The sequence below is a fragment of the Balaenoptera ricei genome, chromosome 3, assembly GCF_028023285.1.
Source record: "Balaenoptera ricei isolate mBalRic1 chromosome 3, mBalRic1.hap2, whole genome shotgun sequence".
Classification (NCBI taxonomy): Eukaryota; Metazoa; Chordata; class Mammalia; order Artiodactyla; family Balaenopteridae; genus Balaenoptera; species Balaenoptera ricei.
In genome coordinates, this window is record NC_082641.1 from 172546963 (window position 1) to 172567795 (window position 20833).

The window sequence follows — 20833 nt, forward strand, 5'->3', positions numbered from 1 at the left end:
GTAAGTAATATAGCTAGTAACATTAATAAGGTCATAGTACAACAAAAAGAGATACAAAGCATAAACAGCTTGAAAACAACAAAGAGAGAACATATTAAAACAATGATTAGTATAGTATAACTAGTTGTAATCTGGATCACAAGAATTCATCAAGTCCAGAGGGGAGCCAGCTGGAGAAGCCAAATTCTGGAGGGATCAGGTAAAGAGAAAAAGATAAATGTTTCATCTTCTTTTACAAAGATATACTTTATCAACTTGCTGCAGGTCACAGTTAGCATAAGAGGAAAGGTTTTCCAGCTTAGTAGTATGATCTACAAGTCATCAGAAACCTATATTTGTCAAAAAGTCCTTTTATGAATCTTCCTGAAGATCTTCATTTTATAAAAGCATCAGAGTAAAACGATGATTGTGACAAAAGACTTAAAATGGCTGTCTTAGGTCAGTCTCCCAAGGCAATAGAAATAAAAGCAAAAATAAACAAATGGGACCTAATCAAACTTACAAGCTTTTGTACAGAAAAAGAAACCATAAACAAAATGAAAAGACAATCTATGGACTGGGAGAAAATATTTGCAAATGATATGACCAACAAGGGCTTAATTTCCAAAATATACAAACAACTCATACAACTCACTAACAAAAAACAAATAACCCAATCAAAAAATGGACAGAAAACCTGAATAGACATTTCTCCAAAGAAGACATACAGATGGCCAATAGGCACACAAAAAGATGCTCAACATCACTAATTATTAGAGAAATGCAAATCAAAACTACAATGGGGGGGCCTCCCTGGTGGTGCAGTGGTTAAGAATCTGCCTGCCAATGCAGGGGACATGGGTTCGAGCCCCGGTCCGGGAAGATCCACATGCCACGGAGCAACTAAGCCTGTGCACCACAACTTCTGAGCCTGCACACCACAACTACTGAGCCCGCACTCTAGAACTCACGAGCCACAACTACTGAGCCCTTGTGCCACAACTACTGAAGCCCATGTGCCTAGAGCCCGTGCTCTGCAACAAGAGAATCCACTGCAAAGAGAAATCCATGCACCGCAATGAAGAGTAGCCCCCGCTCGCTGCAACTAAAGAAAGCCTGTGCAGCAATGAAGACCCAACGCAGCCATAAATAAATAAATAAAAATAAAGTTCCCTTTAACATATAATTAATTAATTAATTAATTAATTTTTTTTTAATCCTACAACGGGGATGGATTTCCCTGGTGGTGCAGTGGCTAAGACTCTGCGCTCCCAATGCAGGGGGCCCGGGTTCGATCCCTCGTCAGGGAACTAGATCCCACACACATGCCGCAAATAAGAGTTCGCATGCCACAACTAAGGAGTCCACGAGCCACAACTAAGGAGCACACCTGCCACAACTAAGACCTGGTGCAACCAAATAAATAAATAAACATTAAAAAAAACTACAATGTATCACCTCACACCAGTCAGAATGGCCATCATTAAAAAGTCTATAAATAACATACTGGAGAGGGTGTGGAGAAAAGGGAACCCTCCTACACTGTTGGTGGGAATGTAAATTGGTGCAGCCACTATGGAAAACAGTATGGAGGTTCCTCAAAAAAGTAAAAATAGAGTTGCCATATGATCCTGCAATCCACTCCTGGGCATATATCCAGAGAAAACTATAATTCGAAAAGATACATGCATCCCACCCCTTTTCATTGCAGCACTATTTACAATAGCCAAGACATGGAAACAACCTAAATGTCCATCAACAGATGAATAGATAAAGAAGATGTGGTACATATATATATTGGAATACTACTCAGTCATAAAAAAGAATGAAATAATGCTATTTGCAGCAACATGGATGGACCTAGAGATTATCACACTAAGTGAAGAAAGTCAGAAAGAAAAATACCATATGATATCACTTATATGTGGAATCTAAAATATGACAAAAATGGGACTTCCCTGGTGGTCCAGTGGTTAAAACTCCGCGCTTCCACTGTGGGTTCGATCCCTGGTCAGGGAAGTTCCACACATCTCACAGTGTGGCCAAAAAATAAATAAATTTTTAAGATAAAATAAAGTAAAACAAAATATGACGAACTTATCTACAAAACAGAAACCGACTCACAGACATAGAGAACAGACTTGTGGTTACCAAGGGGAAGGGGTAGGGGGGAGTGGGGAAGGGATGGATTGGGAGTTTGGGATTAGCAGATGCAAACTACTATATATAGGATGGATAAACAACAAGGTCCTACTGTATAGCACAGGGAACTATATTCAATATCCTGTGATAAACCATAATGGAAAAGAATATGAAAAAGAATGTATATATGTATAACTGAATCACTTTGTTGTACAGTAGAAATTAATACATTATAAGTCAACTATACGTCAATAAAATAAAAGAATTTTTAAAGACTTAAAATGGCATAAAGATCTGATTACAACGCAATTGACAAAGAAATTTGGTTATTTCTGTGACATACAACATTTTAAGGTAATAACTAGAATTATGACTGATAATATTATACCAAGACATATCAGATTTTTAGAATTTCCATATAATTTCTAGAATATCTATATTAATGACATTTACCCATACAATATAACCTAAGAAGGTTTATCACCACTTACTTGACAATGTTTCTCAGTAATTTAACATACCAAATAAACCTAATTAGTTTAATATCTCTCTATGGGATGTTTCAGGGGCCCTCAAAAGCATCCCAAGTTAGCTAGAGGTCAAAAGAACTTCACTTAGAATTCGACATGGGGAATTTTATCAAGGATATCAAAAGGTTTTAAAACACTTAGTCAAATAGGCTCACAGGTCACTGTGAAACAATACTTATTCACTCAACCAAAGTGACAATAAAAGATTTTAACGGCAAATACAGAAAGTTACAACAGATTACTTAAAAGGTAAAGAAACTTTACAATTTGTTATCAAAAGCAGATCAATATTCCAAGAAAACTGTGTTCTCTTAACACGGAAAGAAAAACAAATTCTAGTTTTGCTGAATCACTTTGCTGTACACCTGAAACTAACACAACATTGTATCAATAAATCAACTATACTTCAATTTTTAAAAAATTCTAGTTTTGGGGCTTCCCTGGTGGCGCAGTGGTTGAGAATCTGCCTGCCAGTGCAAGGGACACGGGTTCGAGCTCTGGTCTGGGAAGATCCCACATGCCGCGGAGCAACTAGGCCCGTGAGCCACAACTACTGAGCCTGCGCATCTGGAGCCTGTGCTCCGCAACAAGAGAGGCCGCGACAGTGAGAGGCCTGTGCACCACGATGAAGAGTGGCCCTGGCTCGCCGCAACTAGAGAAAGCCCTCGCACAGAAACGAAGACTCAACACAGCCAAAAACAAATTAATTAATTAAAAAAAAAAATTCTAGTTTTATACCACCTTACTTTTTTTTTTCTTTTTTATTTGATACATTGGGTCTTAGTTGTGGTATGCGGATCTTTGTTGCAGCTTGCGGGCTTCTCTCTAGCTGTGGCATACGGGTTTTCTCTCTCTAGTTGTGGCAGGTGGGCTCCAGGGCGCATGGGTTCCATAGTTTGCACCAGGCGGGCTCTCTAGTTGAGGCGCCAGGACCCAGTAGTTGTGGCACGCAGGCTTAGTTGCCCCACGACACGTGGGATCTTAGTTCCCCAACCAGGGATCGAATCCTCATCCCCTGCATTGGAAGGCAGATTCTTTACCACTGGACCACCAGGGAAGTCCCTATATCAGCATACTTTTAATATAAAAATTTATTTACTCAAATAAATTTAATTCTAATCTTAGCAACTCCTAACCATGCACAAAATTCTTTTTTCAGGGTTCGGCCAACTAAAAAATGTCACTCGCAGGGGGCTTCCCTGGTGGCACAGTGGTTAAGAATCTGCCTGCCAATGCAGGGGACACGGGTTCGAGCCCTGGTCTGGGAAGATCCCACATGCCGCGGAGCAACTAAGCCCGTGCACCACAACTGCTGAGCCTGTGCTCTAGAGCCCATGAGCTACAACTACTGAGCCTGCGTGCCACAACTACTGAAGCCCATGCGCCTAGAGCCTGTGCTCTGCAACAAGCCACCGCAATAAGAAGCCTGCGCACCACAACGAAGAGTAGCCCCTGCTCACTGCAACTAGAGAAAGCCTGTGTGCAGCAACGAAGACCCAATGCAGCCAAAAATAAATAAATAAATAAATAAATTTATTTTTTTAAAAAATGTCACTTGCCATCTGCTTCTACAAGAATTAAGTCACTAGCCATTGCAGTCACTGACCTTCAACACACCCTGAAAGGAATTCAGGGTCAAGATCAGGAATAAGGCACTTTGTGCTCTGGGAAAAGTGGCAAAACAGGCCTTCAGTTAGATGTTTTCAGGAAAAAAAATTATGAACCCCAATTCTTGCATCTTCCCATTCTTAGAAAAGCACTAAAACCATTAACTAAGATATCTGTTCCTCATGAACAGCAACAACTTTCTACCAAGATGTGTGCCGGACTGCATGGACCCTTCTCCAAATCACGTATATACTGATATCCCCACCTACTCTTTGGAGCAGTTCCTCAGAGCTGGGAGGCTATCTCCTGGGCTATAGTCCTCCGTAAGTCTCCAAATAAAACTGAAACACAGTTCTCACATTGTGGGTTTTTATTTCAGTCAACAGTTTCTTTCCTACAAAGCTTTTATAACTTCCTTTTTTACCTTCAGATTTTGTTCTGTGCTTTCCCCTTCTTTCTATGTCCCAAGGATAAAATTACTTTCTTTTCCCTTAAGAAAATGTATTTCCACTCCTTATACCTTTTTTCCTTACAAAGATGTCTTCCTTATTAATTTTAGTAGTTTTAATTATATATATTAACTAGAATCCTTAATCTTTAAAAACCTTAATTTCTAGTCTAAACTAAGAAGTGAACAATTATGAACTGTCTTTTTTAATAAATTTATTTTTTTTAATTTTTATTTATTTTTGGCTGTGTTGGCTCTTCGTTGCTGCGCGCGGGCTTTTCTCTAGTTGTGGCGAGTGGGGGTTACTCTTCATTGTGGTGCGCGGGCTTCTCATTGCGGTGGCTTCTCTTGTTGCAGAGCATGGGCTCTAGGCGTGTGGGCTTCAGTAGTTGTGGCGCACGGGCTCAGTAGTTGTGGCTCGTGGGTTCTAGAGCAAAGGCTCAGCAGTTGTGGCTCACAGGCTTAGTTGCTCTGTGGCATGTGGGATCTTCCCAGGCCAGGGCTCGAACCCGTGTCCTCTGCATTGGCAGGCAGATTCTTAACCACTGTGCCATCAGGAAGCCCATGAACTGTCTTTTACAGTAGCACTCTGCAGACTGGCAAACTTATAAATACTATCTATCTATCTATTTATTTATGGCTGCATTGGGTCTTCGTTGCCGCGTGCGGGCTTTCTCTAGTGCGGCAAGCCGGGTCTTCTCTTCGTTGCGGTACATGGGCTTCTCCTTGTGGCGGCTTCTCTTGTTGCGGAGCACGGGCTCTAGGCGTGTGGGCTTCAGTAGTTGTAGTGCACGGGCTCAGCAGTTGTGGCTCGCGGACTCTAGAGCACAGGCTTAGTAGTTGTGGCGCATGGGCTTAGTTGCTCCGCGGCATGTGGGATCCTGGACCAGGGCTCGAACCCGTGTCCCCTGGATTGGCAGGCGGATTCTTAACCACTGTGCCACCAGGGAAGCCCTATAAATACTATTTATGATTTCTAAAAACATGTGCTTTTGTTAGAAAAATTTTCTGTAACACCAAACATTTTTATTAATAGTCCTAAATATCCTTAGTTTTTCTGTAAAAGGAAGTCTTTGTTCAGTAATTAATGTTTCAGTATCTTATTTTATTTGGGAATGACCTAGATATTTAATAAACTTCTGTCACTTAACTTAGCAAAATTCTAAGGTTTCAACTTACCAAAAATCTGGAGAAACCATTTTGAAGCAGACATATCATAAGACATATTATTTTAAAGAGTTCACCTAAAAGCTCTTACCCCATTTATATCTATTTATTTGTTCTCAACAATTATGTTTAGATCACCCATAAAAACTTCATGAGACAGACCAAGTCAGTCATCATCCCAAGCTATTTTTATTTTTGCTAATAAATTTTGTAACGGAGATAATATGATCTTATTTGACTTTTAGTAGACCTAGGTGTAATAAACCTAAGACATGTCTGTATTAAGTAAGCTAAGAAACTTAAACTTTAATATCAAATATTAATTTGAGTATTTCCTAGATCACATGAACTTGAGATTCATTTTGGGTTAGTTTCTATTACACTTTAGAAATAATTTATATGTGCTTACTTTTAAGTCAACTAAATAGAGCTCTTTTACAAATTAATTTTGATAATATCATCCAGAGGTAGAGACATATCACATCTATAATGTACAAATAGATATAACCAGAGATCTCATAGCTTTATTTTAAAACTTAGTTATGAATCAGGTATTACAATACAAAACTTACTAGTTTATAAATAATAGTTGAAACAAGTTAAGTATATCCACTCAGATGCTAAAGCTTTTTACTATTTGCCGAAAAGACTTTTAAGATTTGTATTTGTCCTTTATAAATTCTTGAGGCTGTGAATTAGATTTTAGGTGAGGGAGCCTTTCCAGCAGTTGGAGTTCAAAAAGGCCTCTTTTTCCTTCTTATTTTTTCTCTGGTTTCAGGTTCTACCTCATTGAATTAACCCGGCTCAGTCTCAGGTCATGGTGGGCTGTATTTACCTTTCTGATTTGTAGAGACTTCTGAGACAAAGAAAGTTGCTTTTAATTCCCCAAAGAACTGGGCTGCCACCTAAGTGATAGCTGAAGACTGATTTGCCCAACTACACTTTCTTTAATTTGCTTTTTTTTATCAGTGGGAAGATTTCCAATTAAACTGGAAATCAAAGGATTTCTGTCTTCTAGAACTTTAGGGTTCAATGGATCATGCCTTCAAAAGTTTGCACAAGGCATTTATTAACAAAGGCCCTCTTTCTGAGTGCACAAGTCAAACCCAGACCAATTCATCCTAGGAGCAAAAATAATTCTTCATTACTGCTTTTATTAGCCTCTGAATATTAGTCCCCAGTTTTTACCCTATACTGTATGGGTTCAGGCCCTATTGGTTTCCTTTAGTATATTTAATTAACATTGCCTGAGGGGCAAATGTATATGCCCTGTCTTATAATACCAGGCAGGGGAAGCATTTCCCAGTGAGACATAATGTCCATCCCCACAGTATAATCTGGCAAAAGAGATGTAACCATCTTATACAAAGCCTTTTCAAATACATCAGTTTTGATAAACTTTCATCTCAATTCTATCAACTCTTATACCTTTAACTTTAGCCTCCATTAGGACCCCATCAACAAGTCTTCGTGTCACAAGGAGTCCCAGAAACCTTCCTTTTTATCCCCTGGCCATTTTATCCATTTCTATATAAAAGGCTTTGGGGTCTCTGTTACCCAGCAAGGGCTCGATGCCCGAAGTACACAGAAGCCAATACTATGGCACTGGCTTTTGAGAAAAGAACATGCTTTATCATAAGGTTGACCAGCAAGGACAGACAGGAGGTAGGGCTCAAATATACCTCCCTGATCTGGGGTTTGGTCAAACTTTTATGAGTTAGGGGAAGACAGTCAGGTCGCTATGTGGAAGTGCTCGCAGAACAGGTTTCCACTGGAGGGCTTTAGAATTTGGCCATTCATGGTAAGGTATGGTAAAGCGACTTCAGCACTGTATCTCCCTGGACAACAGCCCTTCACTTCTGAAAGGGTTCCAGCATTCAGGTTCCAGTCATGTCTTGGTCCTTTGGTTCTATGCTTGGGGTGGGGGTGGGAGGGTCCTTTGGTTCTGGGTGTTATTTGAGGTCAAAATTTTCTCCTCTGCGCATGCTTTAGCTACGAGACTTGCGGTTTTGTCCTGTTGTCTCTCAAAAACAACTCAGTCTCTTGTTAGCAACAGGATACGGCCAGTTTGGGCTGGTTCTGTGGTTACATCTCCAGTCAGGGGTCGAGTCAAGGAACCCAAGCCCTTTTGTTAATCTTTAACTTGATTAATTGGCTTAACTATTGCCCCAAGCAATTGCTGGTCAGGTATCTCAGTGTAATTTTTTTCCTCCAGTCTTTTAAATTTTTCTAAACTGGGGTAAATAGAGCAGACCTTTTTGGGGCCCTTTAATGTTGGGGGGAGCTTACAGGGGACCCCTTTGGCCCATCCAACCTTAGGTAGGGTTGTATCAAAACCTTTCTTTTCATCTCATCAATGTCTGTTTTACTTATCCCATTTCTTAATAACCATCTAAAGATTTCCATCCTGCTGTGATGAGTTCCTTTAAAATTTCCACCTTATTTGGAAGAAGTCTCTTTACCTTTCGCTCAGCTTCTTCCTAGTCACTTGTTAATCAACCTAATTAACATTAGTTAACGTAATTTTTTTTGTTCGTTTGTTTTTAAATATTTATTTTATTTGGTTGCATCAGGTCTTAGTTGCGGCATGCGGGATCTTCAGTTGCAGCATGTGAACTCTTAGTTACGGCATGTGGGATCTAGTTCCCTGATCTGGGATCGAACCTGGGCCCTCTTCATTGGGAGCGCAGAGTCTTAGCCACTGGACCACCAGGGAAGTCCTCCTAATGTTTTTATTAACATCAGTAAGACCTATTGAAGGGAAGCTGAGACCACAAGTAAGGCTTCCCAAACTGTTTGTTTTGTTTTGTTTTAAACTAAAGGAGTTTTTAAGGTTAGCTGTTTTGTTTTTTTTTTTGTATTCTCCTTTCAATTGGTGTTTCCATAGGTACCAATAAAACAGCTGTTTATCATGAGAGCACCCTAAAAATTTACCAATTTAGTTTTTCCAATTTAAAGGATCCATTATGTGGCCACTTACAATTAGTATCTTAATAGCAAGTCAAACCAATAAGATACAAGAGGCGGACTTCCCTGGTGGTGTAGTGCTTGGGAATCCGCCTGCCAATGCAGGGGACACGGTTTGATCCCTGGTCTGGGAGGATCTCACATGCTGCAGAGCAACTAAGCCCATGTGCCACAACTACTGAGCCTGCGCTCTAGAGCCCACTAGACATAACTACTGAAGGCCAAGCGCCGCAACTACTGGAGCCCGTGCACTGCAATGAAGAGTAGCCCCCGCTCACCGAAACTAGAGAAAGCCTGAGTGCAACGAAGACCCAAGGCAGCCAAAAAATAAATAAATAAATAATAAATTAATTTTTAAAAAAAGATGCAAGCGGTATCCCCACAAGAGAATGCAAAGGATGCAGCATTCACAAGATCCAGAAGTTTACTCCCAGGAATTCCCTGGTGGTCCAGTGGTTAGGACTCTGCACTCTCACTGCCTAAGGCCTGGGTTCGATCCCTGGTTGGGGAACTAAAATCCCACAAGCTGCATGGTGCAGCCAAAACAAAAAACCATAAAGTTTACTCCCAAAAATAGTCTAAGAAAGTAAAGACCTTCATTGTCCTTCATTGTATATACACAGATACAATGAAGGTTGAAATGAAAAAAGCCCCTTATGGAATGGGAACCCTTATGAAAAATTTTCGAGAGCTGGCACAGCCAAAGAGGCTGCTCAGAATCGGAATCCCAGTCTATTCTACTACACCATATGTGCGCCTTCTGGATGGCAGAGACCAAACTCTCAAAACACAGAACAAGACACCTAAGAAGATCAGGTAGAACATTTACATCACAAAGGCACAAGGAGAGAAATGCAAGCTCCTGTTCCTTTAAGGTCAGAATTTTGAAAAGATGTTTTGTCAGGCCAGCTGTCTCTAATGGCATATGCAAAAACTAATTTTGGAATGAGGCTTAAAAAGAACCCAAGGGGCTTCCCTGGTGGCGCAGTGGTTAAGAATCCGCCTGCCAATGCAGGGGACACGGGTTCAAGCCCTGGTCCGGGAAGATCCCACATGCTGCAGAGCAACTAAGCCCGTGTGCCACAACTACTGAGCCTGCGCTCTAGAGCCCGTGAGCCACAGCTACTGAAGCCCACGTGCCTAGAGCCTGTGCTCCACAACAAGAGAAGCAGACTACTTCTCCCCCGGACTCCTTGGTAGTCTGTCAGTGGGAGAGCTTCGTGGCCGTCCCCTCGCCTCCTCCAGCCCCGCAGAACCCTACAAGTCTCAGTCATGCATGAGTGCATCTCCATCCACGTTGGCCAGGCTGGTGTCCAGATCGGCAATGCCTGCCGGGAGCTCTACTGCGTGGAACACGGCATCCCGCCCGATGGCCAGATGCCAAGTGACAAGACGATTGGGAGAGGAGATGACTCCTTCAACACCTTCTTCAGTGAGACAGGCGCTGGCAAGCATGTGCCCAGGGCAGTGTTTGTAGACCTGGAACCCACGGTCATTGATGAAGTTCACACTGGCACCTGCCGCCAGCTCTTCCACCTTGAGCAGCTCATCACAGGCAAGGAAGATGCTGCCAATAACTATGCCCGAGGTCACTACACCATTGGCAAGGAGATCACTGACCTCGTCTTGGACCGAATTCGGAAACTGGCTGACCAGTGCACAGGTCTTCAGGGCTTCTTGGTTTTCCACAGCTTTGGCGGGGGAACTGATTCCGGGTCCACCTCCCTGCTGATGGAACGTCTCTCTGTCGATTATGGCAAGAAGTCCAAGCTGGAGTTCTCCATTTACCCAACCCCTCAGGTTTCCACAGCTGTAGTTGAGCCCTACAATTCCATCCTCACCACTCACACCACCCTGGAGCATTCTGACTGTGCCTTCATGGTAGACAATGAAGCCATCTATGACATCTGTCGTAGAGACCTCGATATTGAGCGCCCAACATACACTAATCTTAACCGCCTCATGAGCCAGATTGGGTCCTCCATCATCGCTTCCCTGAGGTTTGATGGAGCCCTGAATGTTGATCTGACAGAATTCCAGACCAATCTGGTGCCCTATCCCCGCATCCACTTCCCTCTGGCCACGTATGCCCGTTATCTCTGCTGAGAAAGCCTACCATGAACAGCTTACTGTAGCAGAGATCACCAATGCTTGCTTTGAGCCGGCCAACCAGATGGTGAAATGCGACCCTCGCCATGGTAAATACATGGCTTGTTGCCTGTTGTACCGCGGCGATGTGGTTCCCAAAGATGTCAATGCTGCCACTGCCACCATCAAGACCAAGCGCAGCATCCAGTTTGTGGACTGGTGCCCCACTGGCTTCAAAGTTGGCATTAATTACCAGCCTCCCACTGCGGTACCTGGTGGGGACCTGGCCAAAGTACAGCGAGCTGTGTGCATGCCGAGCAACACCGCAGCCATCGCTGAGGCCTGGGCTCGCCTGGACCACAAGTTTGACCTGATGTATGCCGAGCGTGCCTTTGTTCACTGGTACGGGGCGGAGGGCATGGAGGAAGGAGAGTTTTCTGAGGCCCGTGAGGACATGGCTGCCCTTGAGAAGGATTATGAGGAGGTTGGAGCTGATAGTGAGTGCTGAGGGAGAGGAGGAGGGTGAAGAATATTAACCTGTCTGCTGTAATTTTACACTCTTGTCTTGGGACTGTCTTACTTGTGTTCTGTGGAGCTGCCCATTGTGGCCCTATCTTGTCAATAAAAGTGATATTTCTGTTTTCAAAAAAAAAAAAAAAAAAAAAAAAAACAAGAGAAGCCACCACAATGAGAAGCCCGCACACCACAGCAAAGAGTAGCTCCGGCTCGACACAACTAAAGAAAACCCACGTGCGGCAACGAAGACCTAATGTAGCCAAAAATAAATAAATAAATAAATAAATTTATTTAAAAAAAAAGATCCCAAGATTTCTATAGTTACCAATTAAGTATTCACCTGCGAGTATAAGCTCTCTATGTACTGCACATGAACCTGGCTGGAGTATTCGTTGGAGGCTGGCAATCTGCTGCCTCTTTATTTTGTTTTGAAAAGTTTGTTTCCCATTCCAGGGTCAGTGTGTTGAGATGAAATCGCTAGTGATAATTGTGTGATAGGCTGATGTGCTATTTGTGGGCTTAACTCCTCTAAGGTGTCACCCTAGAGTCGTTCAGCTCTTTTACATGTCTTGGTCTCTCTCTCGGTCAGTCTAAAACTGCCATGGGCGCTCACAGCACCGGATGGCCAAAACCTTTGTGTGGGTCCCCAGTTGAGCAGGTTTTTAATTAATAAGCGGGTTTCCCTATGGGACCCATGCATGGTATGAGGACTTGCTTCCACCGTTCCCACAAGTTTCTCAGTTGCCTGAGAAAGACTCTGCTGGCCGGAAGGAGCTTTGTCCTTTTTTTCTTTGGAGCTGAGACCTCTCATGTAGTATTTTCACTTTTATTCTGACAAACTCTATTAAAGTAGCCACTTCAAGGGAAAATGACAGGCCAGTCTCCTACCTAATCACCTAGTCGAAACCACTCAGTGTCTTCCAATCATGTAAAATCTTCCCAGTGTCTCTCAACTGCAAGAAGAGGTAACCCAGGTAACCTCTTCTTGAAACTAAGTTCAAGTAAAACCAACTGCTCACAGCAAGGAGTTTATCCATCACTGAATCAACTTAGGATCATCAGCCAATAACGGGAGATCCAAGACCCAGGAGAGGTTCGCCCAATCGTCTGGACTCATCAAGGAGGCAGAGGGGCACAAGGGGCCCCTGCTGGTACCAAGGCTCTGGATCCTCGCAGAGTTCAGGCGAACGAGAGAAGTCTGCTCTCGGTCCCTTCATGGCCACTAAAACCATGGACTGAAAGAAAAACATACAACATAGAAGTTGTGAGTTAAGTTTTATTCAGGGACCTTACTGAGGACTATAGCCCAGGAGACAGCCTCTCAGTATATATGAGTTTTTTTTTTTTGGTTGTGCCGAGTCTTAGTTGAGGCACATGGGATCCTGCACACAGGATCTTTTAGCTGCAGCATGCAGACTCTTAGTTGCGGCACGCATGAGGGATCTAGTTCCCCGACCAGGGATAGAACCCGGTCCCCCTGCACTGGGAGTGTGGAGTCTTAGCCACTGGACCACCAGGGAAGTTCCTATATGAATTTTTTTGCTGGAAAAAACATGTAGCCAAACATAGAGATTACTGCTAATCACAAAGACCAGACACCTCAAGTTTCTGATTTTTGTGCTTTTCTATGTATGAGAAGATGTAAGAATCTAGCGTCATTGAAAATTTTTCTTAGATATGCATCTTAACTACCTCGGGGCCAGTACATCCAAAGCACAGAATTGTTCCCTGTTTTTTTCCATCCTGAATTCCCTTCAGGGTGCACTGTTGGTGGGCGACTGCAGTGGTTAATGGCTTGATCCTTGTAGAGCTGGAATGGCCGGCAATATTTTTTTCTTTACAGCCCTTTGTAATTTACATTGGGCCACATTAACTAATTTAACTGGGGAGTAACGTGTGTGTGGGGTTCCATGTCAAGACAATTTGTAAGTGCCAAAGACTTAATTTAAATTTAATTTATGAGGGAATTCCCTGGCGGTCCAGTGCTTAAGACTCAGGCTTTTCACTGCCGTGGACCCGGGTTCGATCCCTGGTCGGGGAACTAAGATCCCACAAGCTGTGTGGTGTGGCCAAAAGAATAAAATAAAGTAAAAATTTAACTTATGACTCATTGGTTCAATGTCCCTGGCTCAATGAGGGACATTTTAGGATAATGGGTGCTAGGACCATAAGGAAGTTAGGCAAGACAACAGCTCTCATGGTTAAGGCAAAAACATACCTACTGGCCCTCTATGTTACATTCAGTAACTGCCCTATGATTATCGGGAGTACCTTGCTTAAATTTAGTGTGACTCCCAGATATAACTATAATTTGAGACCTTGTATTAATTAATTGCATAAGGGTTTGTGAATTAGTGCAGTACAGCAGATGGTAAAGTTAATTTAAAAACCATGTTGTAGGGCTTCCCTGGTGGCGCAGCGGTTAAGAATCCGCCTGCCAGTGCAGGGGACACAGGTTCGAGCCCTGGTCTGGGAAGATCCCACATGCCGCAGAGCAACTAAGCCCGTGAGCCACAGCTACTGAGCCTGCGCGTCTGGAGCCTGTGCTCCGCAACAAGAGAAGCCACCACAATGAAGAGTAGCCCCCGCTCTCCGCAACTAGAGAAAGCCCGCCTGCAGCAACAAAGACCCAACGCAGCCAAAAATAAATAAATTTAAAAAAAAAACAAAAACCATGTTGTAGAGGCCTGAAAGCCAAGTAGCACCCCTTTATCTTTTTTGTTGTACAAATTCTTTTAGACTATTTCAGATTTCCATTTGGGTCAAATTGTGGACCTTTGGGCTTCCCTGGTGGCGCAGTGGTTGAGAGTCTGCCTGCCAACGCAGGGGATGCGGGTTCAAGCCCTCGTCTGGGAAGATCCCACATGCCGCAGAGCAGCTGGGCCCGTGAGCCACAATTACTGAGCCTGCGCGTCTGGAGCCTCTGCTCTGCAACAAGAGAGCCCGCGATAGTGAGGGGCCCGCGCACCGCGATGAGGAGTGGCCCCCGCTTGCCGCAACTAGAGAAAGCCCTCGCGCAGAAACGAAGACCCAACACTGCTAAAAATACATAAAGAAATAAAATTTAAAAAAAAAATTGTGGACCTTTGTTTTAGTATTTTTCCTTTTTTTCCCTCCCTCTCTTCCTTCCTTATTCTGTTTTCTTCACCACTGGATATGCTTCGGTGGAGGGGGGTGACCTCTCTACCCTGGTATTTATAAATTTTTTCCTCCAGCGAGCCTCACATTAGTGCCATCAGAGTTAGGGACCTCTCCCGTGGGAGTTGTAGGGTTTAAAGACCTCGGGATTAAATTGGCTTTGCTGTGCTACAGGGATGCGAGGGGTGTTTTCCCCTAGAGCCCCAAGAGCCTGAATCTTACCTTAGAGGCGGGGCAGTAGCAGCAGCAGAGGTACTGAAGAGTCCTGCTGAGCCCTCTGGTGTTAAGAGTGTAGATTCAGCCTGCCACCTAAGGGCTGCCATTCCCCTTCTCACCTCGGCTTTCCTTTCTCTTTTTAAGGAACTGTTCTTTCAGGAGTGACCGGCCAATGGAGCCAGCTCTTGCACAGAGTATACCCAACCCCCCCATACCCTGTACTTTGAGGCCAAACAAGCACCACACTCAACAGATTCACTCTAAACACATGGATAGGTTCCCACAAAGACATAGACCCAGGACCACTTTAAGAAGGGCCCCAATCCCGTACTTGCTCCCAAACAACAAGAAATTATCTGAATCTAGAGCTGGTGGGGTCAATAATACAACACAGGGCAGCACAGCTCACAGCACGAGCTCCCCGTCACCCAGCAGCCCACAGCGCCGGCCGCCATCAGACAGCAGAGCAGGTGAGCGAGTCAGAGCAGGAGAAGACAGACCCACGGGTGGTGGTCATGTGTGGATGTAGTGTGCCCCCCCAACACACACACACCAAGGGGGAAGGAAAAGGCTTATGAATCACATAACTGAGGTCTCAGGGAAGGGCCGGCCTCTCAAGCAGCACTGAAATGGCTTCAGACAGCAAGGAAAGGAGCCTGGCCTGGGTGTTCACTGCAGTTAGGGCTGGAGCAATAGTTCCTGCACTGGCAGGGCTTGTGTGGCTGGAACCTCCTGCTCTAAAGGAGAGACCACTCAGGCTTCCTCATCAGTTTGCCCAGGTGGCGGCACAAGGGGAAGGGAAGGGAGGCTTAAGCTAGGGGCTGTCAAACATAAAAAAAAAAAAAAAAAAAACCCAACAAGGACCTACTGTATAGCACAGGGAACTCCACCCAATATTCTGTGAAAACCTATATGAAAAAAGAATCTAAAAAAGAATGAATATAGGTTTAACTGAATCACTTTGCTGTACACCTGAAACTAACACAACATTGTAAATCAACTGTACTCCAATAAAATTAAAGTATTTTTTAAAATCATAAAAGAATAAGATCTAATGATTCAAAATATATACAAAAACTTTTTTTAAAAATGAGAACGACTGCTCGTTACAAGGACAAAGGTGGGTAAAAAAAACATGCATTTGTGGGCTTCCCTGGTGGCGCAGTGGTTAAGAATCTGCCTGCCAATGCAGGGGACACGGGTTCGAGCCCTGGTCTGGGAAGATCCCACATGCCGCGGAGCAGCTGGGCCCGTGAGCCACAATTACTGAGCCTGCGCGTCTGGAGCCTGTGCTCTGCAACAAGAGAGGCCGCGATAGTGAGAGGCCCATGCACCGCGATGAAGAGTGGACCCCGTTTGCCACAACTAGAGAAAGCCCTCACACAGAAACGAAGACCCAACACAGACATAAATAAATAAATAAATAAATAAATAAATAAATAAAATTCAAAAAAAAAAAAACAACATGAATTTGCAACTGTCTCTTTTCATATGAAGAAACACTAACAGGATGCTCAAGAAATGATCGACGCTGGTTATTTGGGGGTGGCTGAAGCAAGAGCGCTGGAGGGACCAGGATTTTCCGGTGATGAGCCTACTTTAGACCTTCTTATCTTTCAGATTTTTGCTAACCTTCCATGCATTTTTTCTTAAGATTTTTTTTTTGATGTGGACCATTTTAAAAGTGTTTATTGAATTTGTTACAATATTGCTCCTGTTTTGGTTTTTTGGCCACAAGGCATGTGGGATCTTAGCTTGCCGACCAGCGATTGAACCTGCACCTCCTGCACTGGAAGGCGAAGTCTTAACCACTGGACGGCCAGGGAAGTCCCCATGCATTTTTAATTTAAAATAAACTGAGTAATTTATAGAAACCATGTTACCATTAAATAGTTTTTATTTATCTTGCTTTTTAAATTTGATTTTAAATTAATTTAATCTTAACTCTTCTACATAGGAAAACATCCAAAGATTTAATCCTTTACACACTAACAGTTATAAAACTGCAAATCATACAAAATGTTCATGAAATAAAATTTATATTTTAATGCAGGACAAGAAAATTTAAACGTATTCTCTTTGCCCATTTGGGCCACTTCCCCCTCTTTTATGTGCAGTGTGCCTCTATGTTCTACATCAACCAGATCTCCTCAAAGACAGGAATGCCTGCTTGACCATAACGAACAATTTTCTTCTGATTCCTGTAAGGATATGCCTTAAAAGATAACATTCCTCTCTCAGTCCTATAAGGGGTCATGATGACCCATCACCTTGTGCATGCAGATCTGGACTATGTAAAATGTCAATATGTCATTTTGATGTATACTTCTTTGCCTCAAAAACGTAGATAACTGTGCTTTGACTTCTAATAGGCTGAACAGTCCTCCGAGCTTTCTGAAAGACTGTCTCCTGCATATGAATCCTTGGGTTGGCTTGAATAAAATTCTCGATTTCTTTCTTAGATTAAGTATTGATTAATTTTTCACCAGCATTTGCTTGGTGTACTACACCAAGCAGGATATCAAAGATATCCACCAGGGGATACCTGGAGTCTACTCCAAACTGGCACCTGGTACCAGCCTGTACCCTTTGAGCCCCGCCAGCTTCTCAGTACTCCTCAGGTGCTCCGGTGAGTTCTGATATCCAGATCTCATTCCTTTAAGTGACAGTCCTAAAATTTTATTTGAGCTGTTTTTACTTGAGACTTGGTATCTTAAGGGGCACTGGTGCATTTTCATAGGTAGGGGTCTAGGGCAGCAGTCCCCAACCTTTTTGGCACCAGGGACCGGTTTTGTGGAAGACAATTTTTCCGTGGATGGGGGTCAGGGGGATAGTTTGGGGATGATTCAAGCACATTACATTTATTGTGCACTTTATTTCTATTATTATTACATTGTAATATATAATGAAATAATTATACAAGTCACCGTAATGCTGACAGGATGTGGAGCTCAGGCAGTAATGTGAGTGATGGGGAGCGGCTGTAAATACAGATGAAGCTTCGCTCGCTCGCCCGCCACTCACCTCCTGCTGTGTAGCCTGGTTCCTAACAGGCCACAGACAGGTACCGGTTCATGGCCTGGGGGTTGGGGACCCCTGATCTAGGGGATCAGGGTAGGAGACACAGGGAAACATAGGTGGCTAGTTTTTGTTAGTTTGGTTAAATTGAAAAACAAGCTGATATACGGTTTGAAGAAACTGCTAGTGAAATGAAAGACTGAATTACTCAGCTCTGAGGAAAAGGGACACTTTCTCCTTCTGGCCAGAAGGCGTCCTCAGGCATCTGAGAACCTAGGGGAAGTGTCTTGAGTATTAATCCTCATGACGTGCAGGTGTCCCACAGGGAACCGCTCTACAACCATTAAATAAATTTTGCTCATCCGGGGACGCATGATATAAAGGCTGATCACCTAGTGCTCTAAGCACCCGTGGCAGTTTTAGACTGTTGGAAGAGAAACCAAGACATGTAAGAGCTGAACCGAGTCAAGGGTAATGCTCTGGGGAGCTGGACTTAGAAGCAGCACACATTTGATTCATCACACTGTCCTCACAGAGTTGTTCAGATCATATCTGAATTAGGCTACCAAATCAAGAATGGGGAATCATGCCTTAAAGGCCGAACAGCTCCTTGACAGACAGCCACCCATGGGAACCCCAGCTATGTTTATGTATAACACCTATGGAACTGACACTTGCAAGTATTTAACTAAACGGCAAGGTCTGACCAACGATAACTTCTCCCTGAGATGGCCCAAATGGGGCACTTTTGATTTACCTAAATTGGTTTATTTGTGCACTCAATTAGAAAAAGCTAACTATAAGATCAAACAGCCAGAATGGGAAGCATATTTTAATTGGTACCTAGAAACCTCAAAATGAGGGAATGATAGAATGGTTTCATTACAAGACACAAACCAAAAATTACTAGAAACAGTAGCTAAATTAGAAAAGACCTCAGAAGCCATTGCTTCTCCTCCTCCTTTCCCTCCTTCCCTTTCAGATTCTTCGTATCCTCTTCTTTCTGAGTTCCTCTGTCCTGACCTCCCTACTCTTCCACCTCCAATTTCAAAGGAAGAACCTATTGCGTCTAACAAAAAGGATAAAAACAGCCCTAAAATAATAGCTGCCCCCTTTAAGGAGAAACCCACAGATAGAGGGGAACCTGCTCTTATCCATATCCCTTAGACTAGGACAGAACTTAACTAAGGATTTTCCAGATCCTTTATAAGATCCTTTGGGTTTTGCTACAGAATTTGATCTTACAGTAAGAACTTACAAGCCAGAATATTCAAACTTGTACCAGCTTGTACACTGACTAGTCTCTGAAAGTAAAGCAAAAGAATGGCTTCAAGAAATTAACTGGAAAATGCCTGTGGAAGATCTTCATAAACATGAGGTGGCAGATCACCAGAAATGTAGAGAAATTGCCCACAGTCTGTATCAGGCTACTGTGAAAATCTTCCCAAAGAAAATAGGTTGGGCAAAAATCCATCAATGCAAAGGTCAAGGACACTATTATTTCAAAAGATTTGAAGAGACATTTCAAACAACACTCTGGCATGACTCCAGAGAGTTTTCTGGACCATGAGAATGATCCAGTATTACATTCTTTTTTTTTTTTTTTTAAGAAGGATTAGATGAAGAATTGGCGTGACTGTTTAAAAGATATGAACTTGGGCTTCCCTGGTGGCACAGTGGTTGAGAATCTGCCTGCCAGTGCAGGGAACACGGGTTCGATCCCTGGTCCGGGAAGATCCCACATGCCGCGCAGCAACTAAGCTCCTGCTGCCACAACTACTGAGCCTGCGCTCTAGAGCCCGTGAGCCACAACTACTGAGACCACATGCTGCAACTACTGAAGTCCACGCGCCTGGAGCCCGTGCTCCGCAACAAGAGAAGCCACCGCAGTGAGAAGCCCGCGCACTGCAATGAAGAGTAGCCCCCGCTCGCCGCAACTAGAGAAAGCCCGCGCGCAGCAACACAGACCCAACACAGCCAAAATAAATAAATAAAATAAACAAATAAATTTAAAAGATATGAACTTGATTGGGCTACTCTGCATTCTAATGTGCTTGTCACCGTTGGTGACAAGCTCTCCAAAACCTTACAGAAATGAGAAAAAGAAAAAAAAAAAAACAAGAAAGAAATGAGAAAAAGAAAGCTGCCAAGGTCATGAAGAGCAGTTCAGTGGTCCCTTGAAACCACCTGGCCCAAATTTCAGTCAGTTTTGAAAAAAACCGCACCCATTTTTATAGCCAAAAACCTGGGCATTTTAAAAGAGACTGCCACAGGTTTAAATTAGATTTAGAACACGGTAAGATTAATAAGGAACAGGGCTGCTCTAAGGATTATGAGAGGGCATTCCCCCTCCTCCGCACAAACACCTTAGGGGAAACTGAAATAACAATCGGAGGGGAGACTTCTAAGGTCCTTGTAGACACTGGGGCTACCTTATCCATTCTCAGCCCTACCCTCGTTCATTGCCCTCTCCACCCAGAGTAAACAGTCAATTCAAATGACAGGTGTTTCTCATTTACCTGTGCGCGTTTTAAAATCAGAAACCGTAATTTTTCAGTTAGGAACTAATCACAGGAAGACATGTGTTCCTTTTGGTGAAATGTACTCCAACTCATTTGATAGGATGAGACCTTTTAGAGGCATATAATGCCCATATTGCCTGAAGGGCAAAATGATTTTAGAGTTAGAAAACTTAGATGCAGACCAGAACATAATTACCGAGAAATTGATGGTTGTGAAAACAAAAGTTCAGACAGATAAGGGGAAATTAACGATTCACTGTTACAAGTGCCTGAGGAATTATGGTCATCCTCCTCCTCAGATGAAGGGAAAATCAAGTCAGCCGCTCCCATTAAAACAACTATGGATAATCCCAAGCCTCTACCCAGTATTTGACAGTACCCATTTAGGCCAGAGGCATTCCTGTTATTCAGGAATTCCTTGAGAACGGACTTACAATTCCTCATACTAGTCCTCGCAATACCCCCCTTTTGCTGGTAAGAAAGCCAAACGTAAA

General features: G+C 43.3%; 1 pseudogene; it reads left to right on the forward strand.

The window, feature by feature from the left end:
* Nucleotides 1–10029: 10029 nt before the first annotated feature.
* LOC132362971 (tubulin alpha-1C chain-like) lies at nt 10030–11465 on the forward strand (annotated as a pseudogene).
* Nucleotides 11466–20833: the final 9368 nt, after the last annotated feature.